At 43.0% G+C, this 18,724-nt stretch overlaps 1 long non-coding RNA gene across 3 annotated transcripts in view; it reads left to right on the forward strand.

Annotated features, from left to right (window-relative positions):
• The first annotated feature begins 4,376 nt into the window (after window positions 1-4,376).
• The window catches only part of LOC112407544 (uncharacterized), a 28,253-nt gene continuing 13,905 nt past the window's right edge, over window positions 4,377-18,724 (forward strand). Inside the window, exons 1-3 of one of the 3 annotated variants that reach the window (XR_003004791.1) lie at window positions 4,377-4,479; window positions 8,977-9,101; window positions 9,273-9,329. This is a non-coding gene — a long non-coding RNA (uncharacterized LOC112407544). Of the gene's footprint in view, window positions 4,480-8,976; window positions 9,102-9,182; window positions 9,330-18,724 lie in introns of those variants that run through there. The other 2 variants (XR_003004790.1, XR_003004789.1) reach the window with 2 other exon arrangements.

Here is an 18,724-nt window from a genome sequence, read left to right on the forward strand (position 1 = left end):
TTTTTTTTTTTTGCGGTACACGTGCCTCTCACAGTTGCGGCCTCTCCCGTTGCGGAGCACAGGCTCCGGACGCGCAGGCCCAGAGGCCATGGCTTACGGGCCCAGCCACTCCGCGGCACGCGGGATCCTCCCGGACTGGGGCACGAACCCGTGTCCCTGAATCGGCAGGCGGACCCTCAACCACTGCACCACCAAGGAAGCCCCAGGGACCTCATCTTGAATGTAAAGGATCTAAACTCGCCAAATCAGAGATTTTTCTCAAATTTATTAAGAATCCAATTAAGAGCCAGTTCCTGTAACATTGTGCCCCCAAACTCTCTGGCCTGGGTGTATTTGGGGTTCTTGTTCTAGTACAAGATCCAGACCATCCAGTCTCATTGAACTTGGCTTCCTTGTGAGGTGGAGAGATTGGGCTGGCTGAAATCTCTTGGGTCCTTTTCAAAGATCAAATGTGGTACTTTTTCTTCTTTTGGACACCAGACAGATCAGGAAAGATGCAGAATTGCCTCTATTCAAATCAGCTGATTTGACTCTCCTCTGGTTCTAAGGATTGGAATGGTTCAGTTGTATTAGGAAAAATGTATAAAAGGATTTGAACTGATCATCAGAAATAGTTTAATATCCCAATCAGAAATTCAGAGATTCATCTACGAACAAGTTTAGAAGCTGGCTGTATCACGTAATCATCAAAAAATACAATATGCTTAGTGTATCAGAATTCCCTATGAAAATGTGTTCTCATTTCCTTTTGTTATGGAGACTATAACAAATCCAGTTAGGTTTTCTCAGACAAAACTGTGTTTGGTTTTCTGTTCTCTTGTACTTCTGAACCTTGTTGGCATTTTAATTGTTATATCTTAATAGCAATGTTTCTTTCATGGAAACCTTTGAATGGCAACTTGCTCTTTTCTGAGCTATTTCAAAAAGAAATTGTATTTGAATGGTCTAAAAAAAAAAAATTCCAGGGCATTCTAGGGGATTTTGTCACTTGGGTTTTCTTTACTTATGATCTCATTGTCGAGGATTGTATAAGCTTCTAAGAATCAAAGGGATAGTGGTTTCTAAAACGTATATGCAAACACAGAATTATTTTCATTTTTATTCATATGCTAAATATATTCACTCAACTGGCATCGACCTCATAATGAATCATGATGAGTCTATTTGCCCTCCTCAAAAATAACAATAAAATTGTAACAAAATCAAATCCCTTTGGAAAAGGAGGCAGCCAATTTTCCAATAGTGCTTGCTTGCCATGGAAAATTCCCCAACTGTCAATGATAAATTCGCATTAAGTATATAAAAAATGTGGATGAAAATAGTATCATCCTTACACGGTAAGGAGCACATGAGCTCATGAAAATTAAGCTCTTAGAACAATACCTGGCACATTCCAAGGGCTCAATAAATATTATATATTGATATTATTCCTGACTCTCATCTCATTTTTTGTAACAAGTAAGACTGCAGTATCATAACCTCTCCCTAGCTTTCCATTCATGAATTAAGTTATATGTGTATATATGTATATATTTGAGGGGACCCTTTTATAAATGATGGTTTCAAATGTTTGTAGAAAAATCTGACACAGTCCAGAAAGAAATAATGCAAATATTCTCTGAAAGTCTATAATGACTATAATTTGAATGTTCAATTCAAACAGATGACCATTCTCAGGGTTCTCTGTTCATAGAATGTCATATAGAGGATTATGATTTAGAAAGAAACTATTTTCCAAATAAAAGAGCAGAGTATCTCAATGGGGGAAAGGCCCCAAGCCTATGAGACACACATGAACATATATATTTCCATGAGAAATGCATGTATGTTTTTCTTCTGGTTGTATTGATTAAAAATTCATCTTGTCCTGTTGCATCACTGGTTGCACTGTAAAGCACTAACACTGAAGTGGTGTTTGCACAGAACAAAGAAAAAGGGAAACTTAGCAAATAGTTGGTTTAATGAAGTCAATCTACCATTCCAAATCACCAAGGCCAAACATTCAGTCGGATGGATAGTTTCCACTTGCCGAGACCATGAAGCCATTCTTCTATGTTTGCTTTGTGCCAACACGAAGGGGGATGCACAAGGAAATTCTACATGATTTTGAGGGGCTTTTCTGCAGTTTATTTATGCAAGGTGAAGCTCATAGGATTTTCCCTATATAAAACCACATCACAATGGATATCAGGTTTGCCGAAGATGCCCAAAAGCAGCGGCAGAAAAAGCTGGGGTGACTCACTGGGTAGAACAGCAGCCAGATGCAGCATCCCAGGAAAATGATTTAGCCCACGGACTCCAGTCAGACACCCTGGGCTCAAACTCTGGCTCAACCCTTCCTGAACTGCTTGACTCTGAGAAACTCCCTCACCTCTCCGTGCCTCAGATTACGTGCTCCCCTTGCTAATAGGGATCTCAGTACCTGATCACAAAGGCCATTGTAAGAAGGAGCACAATCACGTACACAGAGTGATTAGAGCAGTGCCTTAGGCATAGAGACCAAGAAATGTTAGTGGTGATTAGAAAATGAATAATGTTTCCTGTAACTGCCATGGAGATCATTAGTCATATAGTATATTTTCATGAGTTGCTTCCCATTTGACTAAAGCTGATTACAAACTTATTACGCTTTGAATTCTGTCATCTTGGCAAATGCGTAGCCACTCTGAAGCTTCTAAGTCAGGTTAAGGTCTCAGATTCTAGAGAGAACTTAGTAATCGGTCAGGTGCCAGCAGAAAGTGCTGTGAAGATGAGGAATTTTAGATAAAATCCAGATGGCTTGGATATTAAATAATTCTTAAACTCTGGGTTTAACTATGTCAACATAATTCCAGTAGTAACCATTTAACCAATTGTTTTTGTCAGCTCTGGCTGCCATAACAAAATACCACAGAGTAGGCGGCTTGAACAACAAATTTATTTTCTCACAGTTCTGGAGGCGGCAAGCCCAAGAGTAAGGTGCCGGCAGGTTCAGTAGCTGGTGAGGACCCACTTCCTGGCTTGTGGACGGCTGTCCTCTTGCTGTGTCCTCAAGTGGCCTTTGATTTTATGATTGTCTTGCAAAGAAATCGCTGATATTTCCTAATAAAAATTGCTGCAATTTTGAAATGTGGTTCTAATATGCATGCAAATCAGATAAAGATCAGAGGGTATTCTAATGTGGGGAAATTCCAGATACAGGCACACTTCGGAGATATTTTGGATTCAGTTCCAGACCACTGAAATAAAATGAATATCATAATGAAGCAAGCCACAAGTTTTTTGGTTTCCCAGTGCATATAAAAATTATGTTTAGTGGCGCAGTGGTTGAGAGTCTGCCTGCTAATGCAGGGGACACGGGTTCGAGCCCTGGTCTGGGAGGATCCCACATGCCACCGAGCAACTAGGCCCGTGAGCCACAACTACTGAAACTGCGCGTCTGGAGCCTGTGTCCCGCAAAAAAAAAAGTGTATCTACAAAGCACAATAAAGTGAAGTGCAATAAAGCAAGGTGTGCCTAGCTTGGATAGTAAATATGTCTTAAACTCTGGGAGGGGTTGGGATATTGCTCATGACCATTGATAAGATCGTTTCCAAGGCCACTTGGAGCAGAAACTGTGGGATCGCTGGTAATGGGAGTGATTGAGCATTTATGACAATGACAAAGGCAAACTGCTCAGTTTTAGGGAGGAGACAGGTAAGGTAGTAGTGGGAGTACACAGCAGGTACCGTGAAGTCCTCAGCCTCTGAGATAACACTGGTTCTAACTTAAAGGAAAGAAGGCAGGAGAAGACAATGAATTATGCTTAAAGACATGTAAATACAGATTAACAAAGTTACAGTACTGAGTTAGTGAGCAAAAAAAAATCACAAGGAAGCACCAATCCCCCGTGGTTATAGTCTTGACCACTCAACATGTCACATGTGTATTAGGTTTTCACGGGAAGTACCTTGAATCCCCTTGACTTAGAAACATGAAACCTGGAACAGAAACCTGCTGTATAAAAAATTAAATTAAATTAAAACAAAAACATGATGATAATTTTATATGGATGACCCAAAAGGTCTTAAAAAGAAGGATTTCTTACTATCTAGCTCTCTTTCAAGTTCACACGGCCCAACTTGAGTTATCTTTATTTTTAATTTTTTTTTGAATTTTATTTTATTTATTTTTTATCCAGCAGGTTCTTATTAGTTATCCATTTTATACATATTAGTGTGTTTATGTCAATCCCAATCTCCCAATTCATCACACCACCACCACCACTTATCTTTATTAAAGGATATTTGCAGTCGAGCTTTCTGGACTATACAAGTCTTTTAGGTTTTTAAGGGTTAGTAAACACTTCCTTCCTCCATGCGGACTCAGCGTGACACCGGCCCTTGTGATTCTATGAAAGGAAACGCCCGGCCCTGAGGCTGGGTCCTGCTGCCCGCAGAAGCTGTACATTTCATTCTCTGGAACATCTCCGAGCTGGACCAAGCCGGCTGAGGATGGGGAGTAAGAATAACTTGCTTCCATTGGGGTCAAATGCAGCGCAGAGTCGGTCCTTATTCCTGAGTGCTTCTGTCTTCACCTGCCTCTGCCTTGTCCCAACGCCGCTGAGAAACCAAGTCCTACAGTGAGGCTATCCACACGGGTTGCGTTGTCAGTCGCTTTCTACTTCCTTTCCTAAGTCCGTCTTGCCCACCCTGCCTGAGTCAGGGCGCCCACACACTCGTGTTCTGTGTTACCTACAGGACTGATTCCTTTTGGGGCAGCAATCCCCTCGGGAACCCTATTGGGGATTTTCACTCCCCACCCCTCCCCAAAAGGCTGACACTGAACCTTACTTGTTTAGCATTAATTTTTCTCTGTAAGTTGGAAGTGTGAGCGCTGCTTTACTGCATGGAGAGAAGGAAAAGATGGTGACCAGGTGGGAGATTGTGCTTCTGGGTTACCTGGAAGCCACACCCACCACCCGAGGAATCTCCAGGCGGCTTGTTCTAGAGATGGATGCTTAACTGTTTTCATTCTTTTAAACATCAACTCTTTGAGGAAAAGTCTTCTTAGGCTTTTGTTTTTTTTTTCTTTCCTGAAATACTTGCTGCTTTTTTTTCTTTCATATTTACCTCACATAATTCAGTGCTGGTATTTTTCTAAAATGATAGCTCCTCTCACTTTGCAGAAATTTCCATGAGCTGAGCTGCCTTTCTCTTATCGATCAGGAAGGTGCCCCCTTAAGCTGCCTGCCCTCAGGAGACTGAGGGGGTCACATTCAGAATTGCTTTGAAAGCAAGAAACTTCCAGAGATCCAGAGAGAGGATTGGACCTTGGGGTCTAAATGGATAATGGGAGTTCTTTTCAGACGAGCAAGTGTTTTGGTTAACTTCTAGGTGGAAGGAACAGAACTTTGTTACCTTAACTAGCTCACTGGGGAGGTTTTTAACCGAAGTCTGCTGTCAGCTGAAGAGGATTCCTGATAACAAGCAGAGATACTGATCTGGGCTTCAAGGAGGCATTTTCTAACTGTCCTAGGGATTTCTCCCCATCCTTAGGGTTCACAGAACGCTCGCTCGCTCGCTCTGGGTTTTCCTATTACTAATTGTGCACGCAGGAAGGTAATGATTTCTTCTTTTTTTTTTGGATTCTGTGTTCATTTTATTTTTAACATCTTTATTGGAGTATAATTGCTTTACAATGGTGTGTTAGTTTCTACTTTATAACAAAGTGAATCAGTTATACATATACATATGTTCCCATATCTCTTCCCTCTTGCGTCTCCCTCCCTCCCACCCTCCCTATCCCACCCCTCTAGGTGGTCACAAACCACTGAGCTGATCTCCCTGTGCTATGCGGCTGCTTCCCACTAGCTATCTATTTCACATTTGGTAATGATTTCTGATGTCCTTTCTTTCAAACCCCTACTTTCAGATCAGCAGTCGGGAGCAGTGATAAATAGGTCAGTTATTACTGACGTCATAGGGAACTCCAAGCCACAGATGAACTGTGCAGAGCTTGAAACCCAAGATAGAGACAGTGTGATTAAAACTGTAAGTAGGGTGAGCTCCTGTTAATGACAAATTCCAGCAACAGATGAGGAATAAGGAGAGATGATGAAAGTTCCTCCTTGAGCCACAGAACTAGGGAATAAAAGGACTTGTCTTTTACAAGTTAATGAATAATGATCCTTACCCGGGTGGGAGGACTGACCCCACTCTGCTTATCAGTAAATTCCATGAAGCCTTACCTCATCCTGGGGGCTTTCTCATCCTGTCCTGGTTGAGCCAGACAGAGTGTGAAACACCTTTTTTTTTTTCCACTTTAAATCCATTAAAAAAAATTTTAATTTAATTAAAAAATTTTTATTTTATATTGGAGTATGGTTGATTTATTGAAACACCTTCTGTTACAGGCTGAGTAGCCATTCTTACCAGACGATTAGCAGATGCTCAAAGGGGTTTGCTGAGTTTCCCACTTTATTTTACCCATTGTCTCAAATTTCTAGATATTTCCTGAGACTCCTGTGAATTCAAGGCAGGTGGGGAAAGTAGTAAATTAGAACAAATCCATCCTTCCCCGAAGGAGAATTCCCTGGCAAAATTGAGCACACATCACTGTCTGGGGTCAGTTATTATCAGTTATTATCAAGGCAGTTTCGGGGTTGGGTTGGATGACCCTCCAAGCCTAAGTTTGCCCCAGACACAAACGTGTCTCCCCAGGCTTCCCTGCCCTCCTCCATTCTGCTCCCGATGCTACTAATTCATTTATGCATCAAATGTGCTTCATGAATTGTCACTAAGGAGATGAAAATCATCATCCTTGACTTCAGGGCCAATCCTCAAGGAATTAACAAAATAAGCAGCTACTTAGACCCAGGCTGAGGGGGGGTGGGGCATTGAGGGGACGGGTCCCTGCGGGCAAGGTCATGACTGGCCAGCTTTGCAGGCTCTGTGCTTATCCTCATGCCTGGCACATTGACCTCTGTAAATACGTGTGACTTAAATAAGTAATGAATTGGAGCACCAAGACAGGGAGCTATTTTCCGGGCACTTATCTCCTGGCATGGTTACCCTGCTATGGGACCAAAGCTAGTGAGATCTGCTTAGCGGGCGCTAGGATGTTGACAAACCAAGCAGCGCAGTGGTCAGCGATTTTATGGATGGACAAAGGGATGGGGCATAGGAAAATGTGGATGGAAAAAAATATAGAGAGATGTAAATTTCCCCTCAAATTATATCTTTACATTTATTTTTGCAACTGCAGTGTATATTTGGAATCTGAAATACTGAGTTTCTTTTGAATAAATATCCAAATTTCCTTTTTACTGTTGCATCCATAGCTGATCTCATTAACGCTGTGTAAGAAGAAAATCACCACCTGACTAGTAATCTCAGTTGAATCAGTTATTTTGATCCAATCAAAACATACTTTTTATCATGATACAAAAAACACCCTAAGACATCTGTAACTAATACAAAACTGGAAATAACAGCTCCTAATTAATTGTTGGAACCACGTCCCCTCCCCCACAATGCACACATAGCACACACCCAGGTCCTATGTTCACTTTTAAACTAAAACAGGTCGATACATTCATCTTCTGTGATTTATTCAGCTCTAGATCACAGGGTTGTTTGGAAGACACTAGCTTGAGGAATTAAGATTCTCATCAAATAGACAGACTAATGAAGATTTCTTTCCAAGATCAAAGCACATCTCTGTTTCCAGGAGGTTGCTTTTTTTTTTTTAAATGATGGTATTTATTTTTGTACACATTGTCCTTTTGGTTTGTTATCTAAGATGTCGTAAAAATAGTGCTGTCAAAACTTCGGCACTGAGTCGAACCCTTTTGGCCTCACCTTTTTCTGGAAGTGTGTTCTGAAGGGCCAGGTGCAATTTCCTGGGCTCAGCTGATCTGGCTGGGATGAGCTTCACCACCCACCCACCTGGTCCCTGGGCCATCCGCCAGGCCCACCTCTTCTGTTTTCAAGAGCTCTTTGGCCAGAGGGGATGTTTTGGTTTCATCTTCACATATGTTGGTCTCTGGAATGTTTGGCAGGAGGGAAAAAAATAAAAAAGGTCAGTTTTACTTGAGGCCAGTGATCTCAGCAGTCATTTCCCACAAATGACCTGGCCATGACTCAGCTTTCACTTTTCTTACGACTGCTGCCTTTGATAGCATCCACATTCCACATTAGGTAATAGTGAGTTTCAGTGAATTTTGACATCAGTAAGCTATCTACTCAACCTCCAACCTCTCCACTCTCTGCCTCTTGCCTTCTCCCTTCAGAGGGTACAAACTGGCAAGTAGACCCAATGGCACCTGTGTTTCCCGGTCCCAGTTTTGATCTACATGGTGTTTTTAGGGGCGAGAATATGAGCCAACATTAAAAAGTGGGAAGATTTTATTTACACGCCTAGATTCCCATATTCTGAAAATGATGGAAATCTAGCAAGATGAGAGCCACATTCGCTGATGCCAAAATTGGCCAGAGATGAGTATCCACTGCCTTTTTTAGGGGAACTGCTCTCCTCATTTTTCCACAGTCTCCAGCATTCTCTACAGTTGCTCTCTGCTGAGGCCACGTGATTTCTGCCAATCAGTATGGCGCTTTCTTGCTCCCAGCCTGCATTTCTCTCTATGTGATTTCTTGGCCCGTGTAGGTATTTGGATTTGCAACCTCTACTCCACATAGTATTTTATGTATAACATCTTAGCTTTGGGAGTTTAGGTAGGTAATCCAATTGAATGGCTAATAGTGTATTATTAATAACATTGATTTCCCTTAGTCCCTGTCACTGCCACATGGGATTCCTCTCCATCTACTCCCAAGAACAAGGTGGTATTGTTTCTCACCCAACAGAGGTTCCTGTTTACAGAAGTCATTCTCTCAAAGTCAGGCAGGTGGCACTTACATGGGACTTCCTGTTTTACAATGCACTTGTCACGCGTGTGACCTCACTTAAATCTCAGGACAACTCTGAAGGGGAGATTTTATCATCTCTACTTTACAGATGGAAAATTCACGTGGGGTAAGAGCCTGCCCAAGACCACACGTTTGGTCAGTGATGGACCCCAAGGCAGTCCAGCGTTCCAGCCTTCCAATCTCCCACCTTCACAGGAAGATACTGCTGCCTTGGTAAGTTCTGAACTTTACAGTTTGAAATCTTTAATTATTATCAAAGGAGCACTAGAGTTTTCCAGCTGGATGTCTTTACAGCTGGAAAAGACAAAGACAGTGAATTTTAAAACAAGGGAAAGAGAGACTTTCCTGGTGGCGCAGTGGTTAAGAATCCACCTGCCCATGCAGGGGACATGGGTTTGAGCCCTGGTCCAGGAAGATCCCACATGCCACGGAGCAACTAAGGCTGTGCGCCACAACTACTGAGCCCGCGTGCCACAACTGCTGAAGTCTGTGTACCTATAGTCCGTGCTCTACAACAAGAGAAGCCACCACAATGAGAAGCCCGCGCACTGCAATAAAGAGTAGCCCCTGCTCCCCACAACTAGAGAAAGCCCGCGTGCAGCAGCGAAGACCCAACCCAGCCAAAAATAAATAAATAAATAAATAAATAAATTAAATAAGGCAAAGAGAAAAAGGACTATTGTGAGTGGTTTCTGGGTTTGGAAAGTATTATGATTTTTCAAAGGACTGATTGAATTTTAATATAACCTCTATGACACTCATCCCACTGTCTCCAATATGTGATCCTGTGTATTTTGACTGGCAAATCATTATTTGATGGTGTGAGATGGTTACCTTCCAGTTTTCAGGTTTGGAATGAGCGATAGAAGCTGCCGTCTACATGTCTTTTTCTGGATTGCTCTACTTGGTTGCTAACAGGAGGTGAAAATAAACTGATTTCATTGTTATTGGCTCTCTTGAGCCAGCTTAAAGCAGAAGAACTATTTGTTGGCGTGCAGAATCCCTGTTTGTGTTTATTCGAGGCCTGTTTGGTCGTCCAGATCCTTACCTCTGCATAAAGGCTGAAGGTTTCCAAGGGAAGGCAGCTCTGTTACTTTGCTCTCAACAGCCCTGTGCTCCAAGCCTCCGACCCCGGTGAGGACACCAGCCTGCCGCCCCTTGCCAGCTTAGTTCCTCCCTCTGGCATCACCTCCCTCCAGCATCACCTGGTCCACCATGCAGCCTGTTGGAGCAGGTGTGGTGTGCTAAAATCATCCAGCAGCCTTGGACCTCCCATATTCCGAGGGTTCTGCAGCCTCCTCCTGGACCGTTTCCTACCCAGCCCTCTGCTCTGCTGTGTTTTTCCTCAATTGCTGGTGGCGAAGGCTTTTCTACTTCATTTTGGCATTTCAGAGATGCCACTTGATATGTTAACTTAACTGACATTGTCATTTTTGCTACCGTAGTGAACAAAAGGTGTGCTTTCGCCCAGTTCCTGCTCTCTCCAGGGATTATCACGTCCCCTTGAAGACGACCGTCTGGAATACTCCATGAAGAAGGGCAATCCTCCAAAGGCTTTTAAAAGGATTTCGCTAGAATAGAATATATACATATATGGATGAGTTTCAAATATTTTAAAATTTTATTTTGCAAAATTCATTTGCAATGAAGGAGAAAAAGTGATTTGTGTGGTCCCCCCTCCCAATTTGTGACCTGATTCATTTTGGGACAGTGGTTTTGAATAGAATCATAGAAATGGGGTAGCTTCATCAATGCTTGCATACATCTTCCTGAAAACTGAATTCATACCAACTAATTATCCTTCAGAAGAGAACAGGTCATCCATTTGAATCTTCTTTTTGATTTCTATCTTAATATTTCAAAGAGAAATAAGGTTTTGGTGAGAATCCTTTCTTGCCTGGCAAATACTGGGTTTCACTGGATCTCATCTCATTGTGCTCTCAGCAACTGAAAGTGTTTCCACCTCAGGAATCAACTCTTTACTTTGCTTGACCCTCTCCTTAAAAGTGGCCGAGCAAGCGCCCAGCCTCCAGCCTCGGCCCACTGGTTTTCTATGGGGGCTTCACTGTCTCTAAAAATTCAACATGTGTAAGGAATTACCATAAAATGATTTGAAAACGTAGGGAAGAGTGGGCTGTAGGTCATTTGCACATATTCAGATCTAGACTAAATGAGAAGTGGTTCACGGGTGGGGAGTTATTATAATGGCAGTGAATTAGACAAAAATAGCATTTTTGTTAAAAGAAAAAATGGTCTTTAGGCTCTTGTTCACCATTGAAACTATGTTCAGAATTATCAACTAGGACAGAAAATTCTAAAAGGGAAATATAAGTTACACAATTTGCTGTTGCCCCCTGACATTCTAAAGACAAGTGAAATTAAACGGCCTGGGATGGTGTCCAGTGGGGGATGCTTGTTAGCTATTGTTCAACTCTTTCAATGCAAATCACTCTCTCTGGACTGTTGACTCATTTCTCCATTACGTGTTTTATTTCGTTTCTTACCTTCCTATCATTCATTCTCTCTCTTTCTCTCTCTGCTGCTTTTCCTACTTTGGGGCGTAACTGAGGTGAAAGACTGTGTATGGCTTTGTTTTTTCATCTCCCAACTAGAAAAGGTAACCAAGTAGCTAGGTTCACAATGAACTGCAATCACCGTCACAGATTAAGGGTATTACACTCCAGAGTATGCTCAATGAGTCAAAAAAGTAACGCTGGGCAAGTCACCCAATTAGTGTGTATTTTAATAAACGCTAACTATGAATGCTGTCAGTCCTCCCATAAGGTTCCCAGCCATTATCCGTTTTCCTGGCCACGCATGTCATTCTTTTTTTTTTTTTTTTTTTTTTGGCCGCGGACCAAGGAAGCCCCGCATGTCATTCTTTGATGACCTTTGCCTTACTTTGCTAGTGAAGGCTCAGATGTTTGCCCAGGGCTAAGACTGCCCCTCCCCCTCCCACCTCCAGGCCCCACGTCCATGTGATTTTGCCACACTTAGCTCTCCAGGCACTTATTCTGACGGGGTGTTGTCCATGTGGCCTTTCCTGTCACCCTGGCTGGAGTCTGATCCCTCAGAGAGCGTGTCCTGTATTGTTTCCATCAGTCGGAATCTAGTGCCTGACACAGAGGAAGGCACCGAGAATGAAAAACTGGCTGAATCAGTGAGCCAGTGAAGTATGCATTTGCTTTAAACCACAAGAAATGCACATTTGGAAAGTGCTGGAGGCAAGATGCTTCTAAAGCTGCTGATACGCCGTGCAGTTGGTCCTGTACTGATGAACCGCGTGGCCGTTTGCTTGATTTGCCGTAGGTTTTAAAAAGTTGTAAGGGTCTAGAATTTTAATGGAGAGTCTTGTGGTGTTTCTCTAGCCTTCTTCATCTCCAGGCAGCAGAAGCAGATAATTGTCATTTAAATTTTCCTGTGCTTTGTGAAAGACGATCTTTGCTGATGTGGATTTTCCACGAAGCTAAAGAAGTTTCAGGCTTCAGGGTGAGCTCACGTGGTCATATGTTGAGAATGGTTCTCAGAAGGGACACAACCACACTGGTTAAGACACTGTTTCTTTCCCCTCCAGAATCTCCACTTTGCAGCCCTGCTGTGCCAGCCAGTGGCGGGAGCTACAGGAATTTCTGGGACCTGGCTGAGGGGAAGTTAGGCTGGGAATATGCCATTTTAACAGTGATTTGAAAAGCCATTTCAGAATGTTTCAATCAAATCAGAAATTCCAGACTTCTGATTTTATGAATTTAAAAGGTACCTTTATTTAAAGGTTATCTTTAAACTTATTTACAAAAGAACTGAGAGGGAAAATTCAGATAAAAATCAACAGAATATGAAACAAAAGCAATCGGTAACAAGCAGTGACATTGATAGAAATTATTCTCACGTTGAGAAGTAAGTGGTATAAAAATTTTTCAGATCAGACTGAAAGTGGTCATTCAGTAAAAGGGAGAGGTGAGTTTCTAGCAGAAGTATTGAGAGGTAATGTACAATTAATTATTCTGTAAGAAAACACAAAATGCCCCGGAATTTTTACAGATTATAGGTTAAAGATGTTGATAGAGGTTGTCCAAAATTTGATAAGAAATGTAAAATATTTACCTGCTATTATCAACTAGGAGTTGTGAAGCTGAAAAGAACTTTTCTAAGCTAAAGCTAATAAAAAAAAAAAAAACTAGTTTTGATGACATGTGCTAGAGGAAGACTGGATTATCTTCCTACCACCTCTAGAAAATTATGTTATAAAATCATTGCCATAAAGAGGCAATTCAAGAGATAAGCAAGAAATCTTATGGAGTGATGTTAGCTATGTCAGGCCATTAATGAGTCAAATATAATGGATTCTTCTGGAATTTGCGAAGTTTGTGGTATTTGTCAGCTTTGTAACATAATTTATTTGGATTTCTCCTTCCCACTACATCTTGACTTTTATGTTTGCATTTTGTATACTTGTTCATAATGTGGAAATTTTAAACTTTTAGTGGGACCCTTTCTGTGGGTTTAGGGATCCACACATTGTACGACTGTCATAAGCTCAAGTCCATTCAACAGGGCCTTCAGGGAGGTTTCCAGCCTCCCTGTAGGGAGGGGCTATCAGGGGTCATTAAGTGGGGGTGGGGAGGGTGGAGGGGCTCTGAGCCTTTTCTAAGAACCCTCTTCATGGAAAGTCCCTTCTTTGCTTATTTCCCCTGATTCCTCTCTGTCTTCTATTCATAGCAGAACAGAAGCCGAAAGAAGGTCTTAAATGACCAAAATATCATACTGCTTCAGAGAACTTTGGTAATGACAACTCCCTAGTCACCAGTTAACTTCTGAGTATTTAAAAGGCAGGGCATGGATTTATGCTAATTTAAAATAATTAATAACCCTTCTCAGTAAATATTTTTCTCCTGAATTTCTTAGGAATGGAGGAATGGGCTCCAGCCTCTGACTCAGCTTTTACTGACAATTCGAGCTTAGTGGATGATAACTTCAAAAGGACGAGAACTGAAATCAAATAGCACACGATTCACGAGCAGAAATAAGGGGATTTTGATAAAGAGGAGTAGGTGTCAGAGAAGGAGGAAATGGCTGTGACACGGTGTTATCAGGGAAGGATTTTCCTTCAAAAGTGGAATTGGAGTTGTGTCTGGATGGATGGGAGAGAAATTGGATTTCTAGAAAGAAGAGGGAAATCATATCAGGAGAAAGCGTAAAGATGTGCAAAGCCACAGGCAGGGCCGGCCACCAGCATCCAGGGAGGGGCTGAGATTGGTGGGTCACAGTTCAGAGGGAGTTACATCCATTTATTCAGTCGATGAATATTTATTAAGTGATTACTGCATGATGGGGATGCCATGGTAAGTCAGATACAGTCCGTGTCTTCGTCTATAATCTTGGAAGCAATAACTGCTGTTGAAAACACACAAAACACTAACACCAAATAACAGGACACAGAGTGAGGGGCAGGAGGTCTTCTCTGTGGAGGTGACCTGCTCTGCTTTTGGTTTAAGGTGCTGCCGTGTGGTGAAGAGATTGCAGGGCTGGACCAGAAGCAGGGATTCTGGTTGGGGCACTGCTACAGTGGGGGTAGGGGATGACGGAGTGGGGAGGGGCGGTGGGAAGTGTTCAGAATGGGGATGGATTTTGAAGACAGCGTAGATGGCTGGAATGATCATGGAGTGGGAGGGGACAGCAGTCAAAGGTGACTCATTTTCTGACCTGAGTGACAGGGCGAAGGTGGATTGTCTGCTGTAATGGGGAAGATGGAAGAGGAAGTACCATTTTCTGCAGACATCAAGGCTTCTGTTATGGACGTGCAGTATTTTAAGCCTCTGTTAGACATCCGAGCAAAGATGACATGGAGGCATTTGGATACAATTAGATAAAGCACCTTGAGCGCTGGGTGAAAATAAGACACATGGGGCACATGGACCAGAACTCAGACCCCAAACTGAAGCTGGGAGGGATATATCCAGAGTCATCAGGTTAAAGTACGGCAGGGAAGTGTGTCTTAGGTTCCTGCCATATCCAAAGCATCATCTGCAGCCCCATGGGAGTGAACTAGGGACTCCTAGCAAATGACCCGGGAGACGCACATGGAAACAGCTCTGCTCCAGCTCTGGTCCATCAGCCTTTTCCTAACAAAACATCAAGGTTATCAGTGTAGGGATAAGGGAGAGGTAGGTGTTCTGATTGGAAGAGACCTCCTGAGGAGGGATTTGGGGCAAGCCTGAGGACTGGGAGTTTTTACAGGTGTTTAAAGGTAAGGCTTCTTCAAATGAACAAGTCACGTTAGTGACAGTGCAGCTTGGGGGCCTGCTCCAGGGAGGGCAGGACCATGGATGCAGAGGTGGCAGAGAAGGCGGGGCAGAGAGACAGGGGCAGATCCCTAGTGCTTTGATGCCCGAGGAGGACTTTGGATTTGTTCTGAATGGAATGAGGAACCCCAAATCTTTATGAGTAAGGGAGTCCTGGATCACATTGCTGCAGGAATTGAAAAGATAAGCCTCTGTGTGGAATACCATGGAAACGATGGCCTGGTTTTTCCACCTGAATAATAGTTGAACGTGGTCCTTAGCTAGGATCCTCACTTACCTTTGCAACTGTCCTTATATCTTTTCATTTCTGTCTTTTCTGTCTCTTCTCTCTCTTTCCTTTCCTCTCTTCCCTTTTCTTCCTTCCTTTCTTCCTCCCTCCCTCCTTTCTTTCTTTCCCTCTCTCTTTCTCTCTTTTTTTTTTTTAGCTAGAGCACATAATTCCTTTTAGACAAATATAGATTCAATTTTGTACTGACAGCTACGTTTCCAAATTACCAGTCGTTTTCCTCTTCAGTTTCTTTATCTGTAAAATTAGCAAAGTGGGGACCTTCTTCTGCGGCCCTGTGGGGACGGACGTGAGTCAGTGACCACATACCTTGGAAGCAGACATTGTTAGGAGAACTTTATAGCCTTAGAGCCATCAGCTTTGGCCGAAGTGGCCACAATGGGATAATTTCCTCTTCAATATTGTTTAATGAGACTAATTCTCTTAAGCAAGAACAGGAAAAAGAGAGGGAGAAAAGCAGCAACAAGCTACAGAGATCTGTCTTCTAGTTTAGTCTTTACAAAGCCCTGTGAAGTGGATCCTGCAGGGAATGTGGAGGAAGGAACAGGTGTTCAGAGAGGGGAGGTCAGGGGTACGGCCGGGCACAGCTCATTAGTGGTGGGGGGGTGAGTCTGAAGTCATTTCAAATAACAGTTTAAAAAGTCATCGCTGCACAGATATTCTACAGCACCTTAGGCTCCCCGTCAACCTAATTGGTCCCTTGGATCATTTTATGGAATGCAGTCTTAGTTTAAGAAACTGCTCCCATATTTGAAAAATGAGATCATTTACCTTAACATTCAAGATCTAACATGATTTCACCATCAGGAGTTCCACAATGACTCACAAAACCCAGAGCTGAAGGTGGATTATTCCAGATCCAGGTTGCCTTTCTTTCCACCTATTTTAAAATCTGTGTCATCATGAAAAACAGTCTCCTGAGGAACTTGTGGGTCATGCCCTGTGTACAGACCGAGTCCTGAAGGAGGGATGGCAGAATCTGGCCCAAGCACAGCGGATGGAATGGTGGGTACCAGAGAGCACCTCACAGGTCAAGACCTGTTTCTTATGCAAGAAAACATTCCCAGGGCAGCTGAGCGGGTGAACACAAGAAAACCGACAAACCTGGCATCATTTTGAAAGATACCCACTTTCAGACGGAGGGTGTGGATGCTTTGTGTCTCCATAAGTGTTGACCAAAATGTGTGTTCAGTGTTCAAGGATGACGTCTAAGTCCCCTAAGTGATTCTCTCAGGGCATCTGTAGCCAAGTGCACTAAACGTGCAGGACAGTTCTGTTCCCAACATCCAGCCTCCCTAGGCCACCGTTTGCAGCTTGTGGTGGGATGGTCTCGCTGCAAGTCCTGGTTCTTTTTGGTATTTTCCAAACTGGGTGCGTTTTTTAATTTTTATTTTTTTAAATTTTTAATTTTTTTTTGCGGTACACGGGCCTCTCACTGTTGTGGCCTCTCCTGTTGCGGAGCACAGGCTCCGGACGCACAGGCTCAGTGGCCATGGCTCACAGGCCTAGCTGCTCCACGGCATGTGGAATCTTCCCGGACCAGGGCATGAACCCGTGTCCCCTGCATCGGCAGGCAGACTCTCAACCACTGCGCCACCAGGGAAGCCCATGGGTGTGTTTTTTTAATTTTTATTTCTGACCACAAATGTGTTAAAACCCTATACATTGTTTTTATTACTCAGGGTCTTTGAAGGAAACGTAATTCAGGCTAGATGATTCAAATGAAGATCTCAGGGAAGAAACAGCTCACAGAGGTACAGGCAGTCAACCTCTGCACTCCTATAAAAACAACCCTCACCACTGACCACTGTGGGCCAATAGATCCTTTGTATTTGTTTATTTTAAATATTTTAATTTTTTTTTTTTTTTTTTTTTTGCGGTACGTGGGCTTCTCACCGTTGTGGCCTCTCCCGTTGCGGAGCACAGGCTCCGGATACGCAGACTCAGCGGCCATGGCTCACGGGCCCAGCCGCTCCGTGGCATGTGGGATCTTCCCGGACCAGGGCACAAACCCGTGTCCCCTGCATCAGCAGGTGGACTCTCAACCACTGCGCCACCAGGGAATGTTTTACAAATAATTGACAAGAATAAAAGCATAACAAAAAATAACATCACCATAAGTCATAAGATGAATTTTAACAGAGAAAACCTCTGTGTAACAAAGAAACTCCAGAGCATAGACTTCATAATAGATGAAAGAATTCTTTCACACATCTTTTTACCAAAATGAGAGAATTCTCATCCCAGAATACCATCTTTCCTGTTGGTTCTTGGAAGTTATTAAGAGAGTAGATCTTATCATCATCAACAACAACAACAAAAGTAATTTCATGAGGGGATGGAGGTGTTAACTAACCTTATGGGGCCATCACTTTGCAATATATACATGTATCAAATCATCACGTCTTAACCTTACATATGTTACATGTAAATAATACCTCAAGAAAGCCGGGAAAAAGTATATTCATGAACTTGTATAATCCCTTCCTCTGCAGGGTGGGCTGCACTTGTTGCCTGGCTTCTAACGAAAGAACCCAGCTAAGGTATTGAGGTCTTGATCACATGATTAGGTCACAGGAGTTATGGCTTCTGTCCTGCTGGAGTGGTCTCTTGCCTTCTTGGGTTGATGCTTCCATGACTCAAGCCCCCAAGATGGAGAGGAACTGGGGGGAGGTGGGCTCCTCAAACAGCCTGCAAGGCACTGGAATATGTCATCGACCACTTGGGAGTGGCCCCTTCCCGGTGACCACAGCCCAGCCACTGCCTGCTGCTGACTGCAGACTCCACGGTAGAGGGTCCAGCTAAGCTGCACCCAGACCCCTGACCCTAAGGAACCGTGAGAGAATGAGAGTGTGCTGTTCTATGCCACTCTGTTTGGGGGAATTTATTATGTGGCAATAGAGCATCAGTAATTCCACTTTTATTGGGGAATACTTCACATATCATAAAATTCATCAATTTATTGCATGTAACTTTTTCAAAGGTACGTGTAGTATAAACGTGCTCACGGTCACCTTATAGAACACTTCCCTCAACCCCTCCCAAATTTCTTCCTGCCCCTTACCCCGATATGTGTTATCCATCGCTCAGTGACTCTTGAGTTTAAGGCAATTCATCTAGAATATCATCCTTTGAAGGTTTATAATCTGAGATTTCCCTTATGCATCAATTTTACTGTCACGATTAGAGTCCGGAGTGCTCACGTCTGTCTCTTCCGTTTCCCGGTTAATAAGTGTGTAAGGCTTTCCTCC

This window comes from Neophocaena asiaeorientalis, unplaced genomic scaffold (genome assembly GCF_003031525.2).
Source record: "Neophocaena asiaeorientalis asiaeorientalis breed wild unplaced genomic scaffold, Neophocaena_asiaeorientalis_V1.1 scaffold278, whole genome shotgun sequence".
Lineage (NCBI taxonomy): Eukaryota > Metazoa > Chordata > Mammalia > Artiodactyla > Phocoenidae > Neophocaena > Neophocaena asiaeorientalis.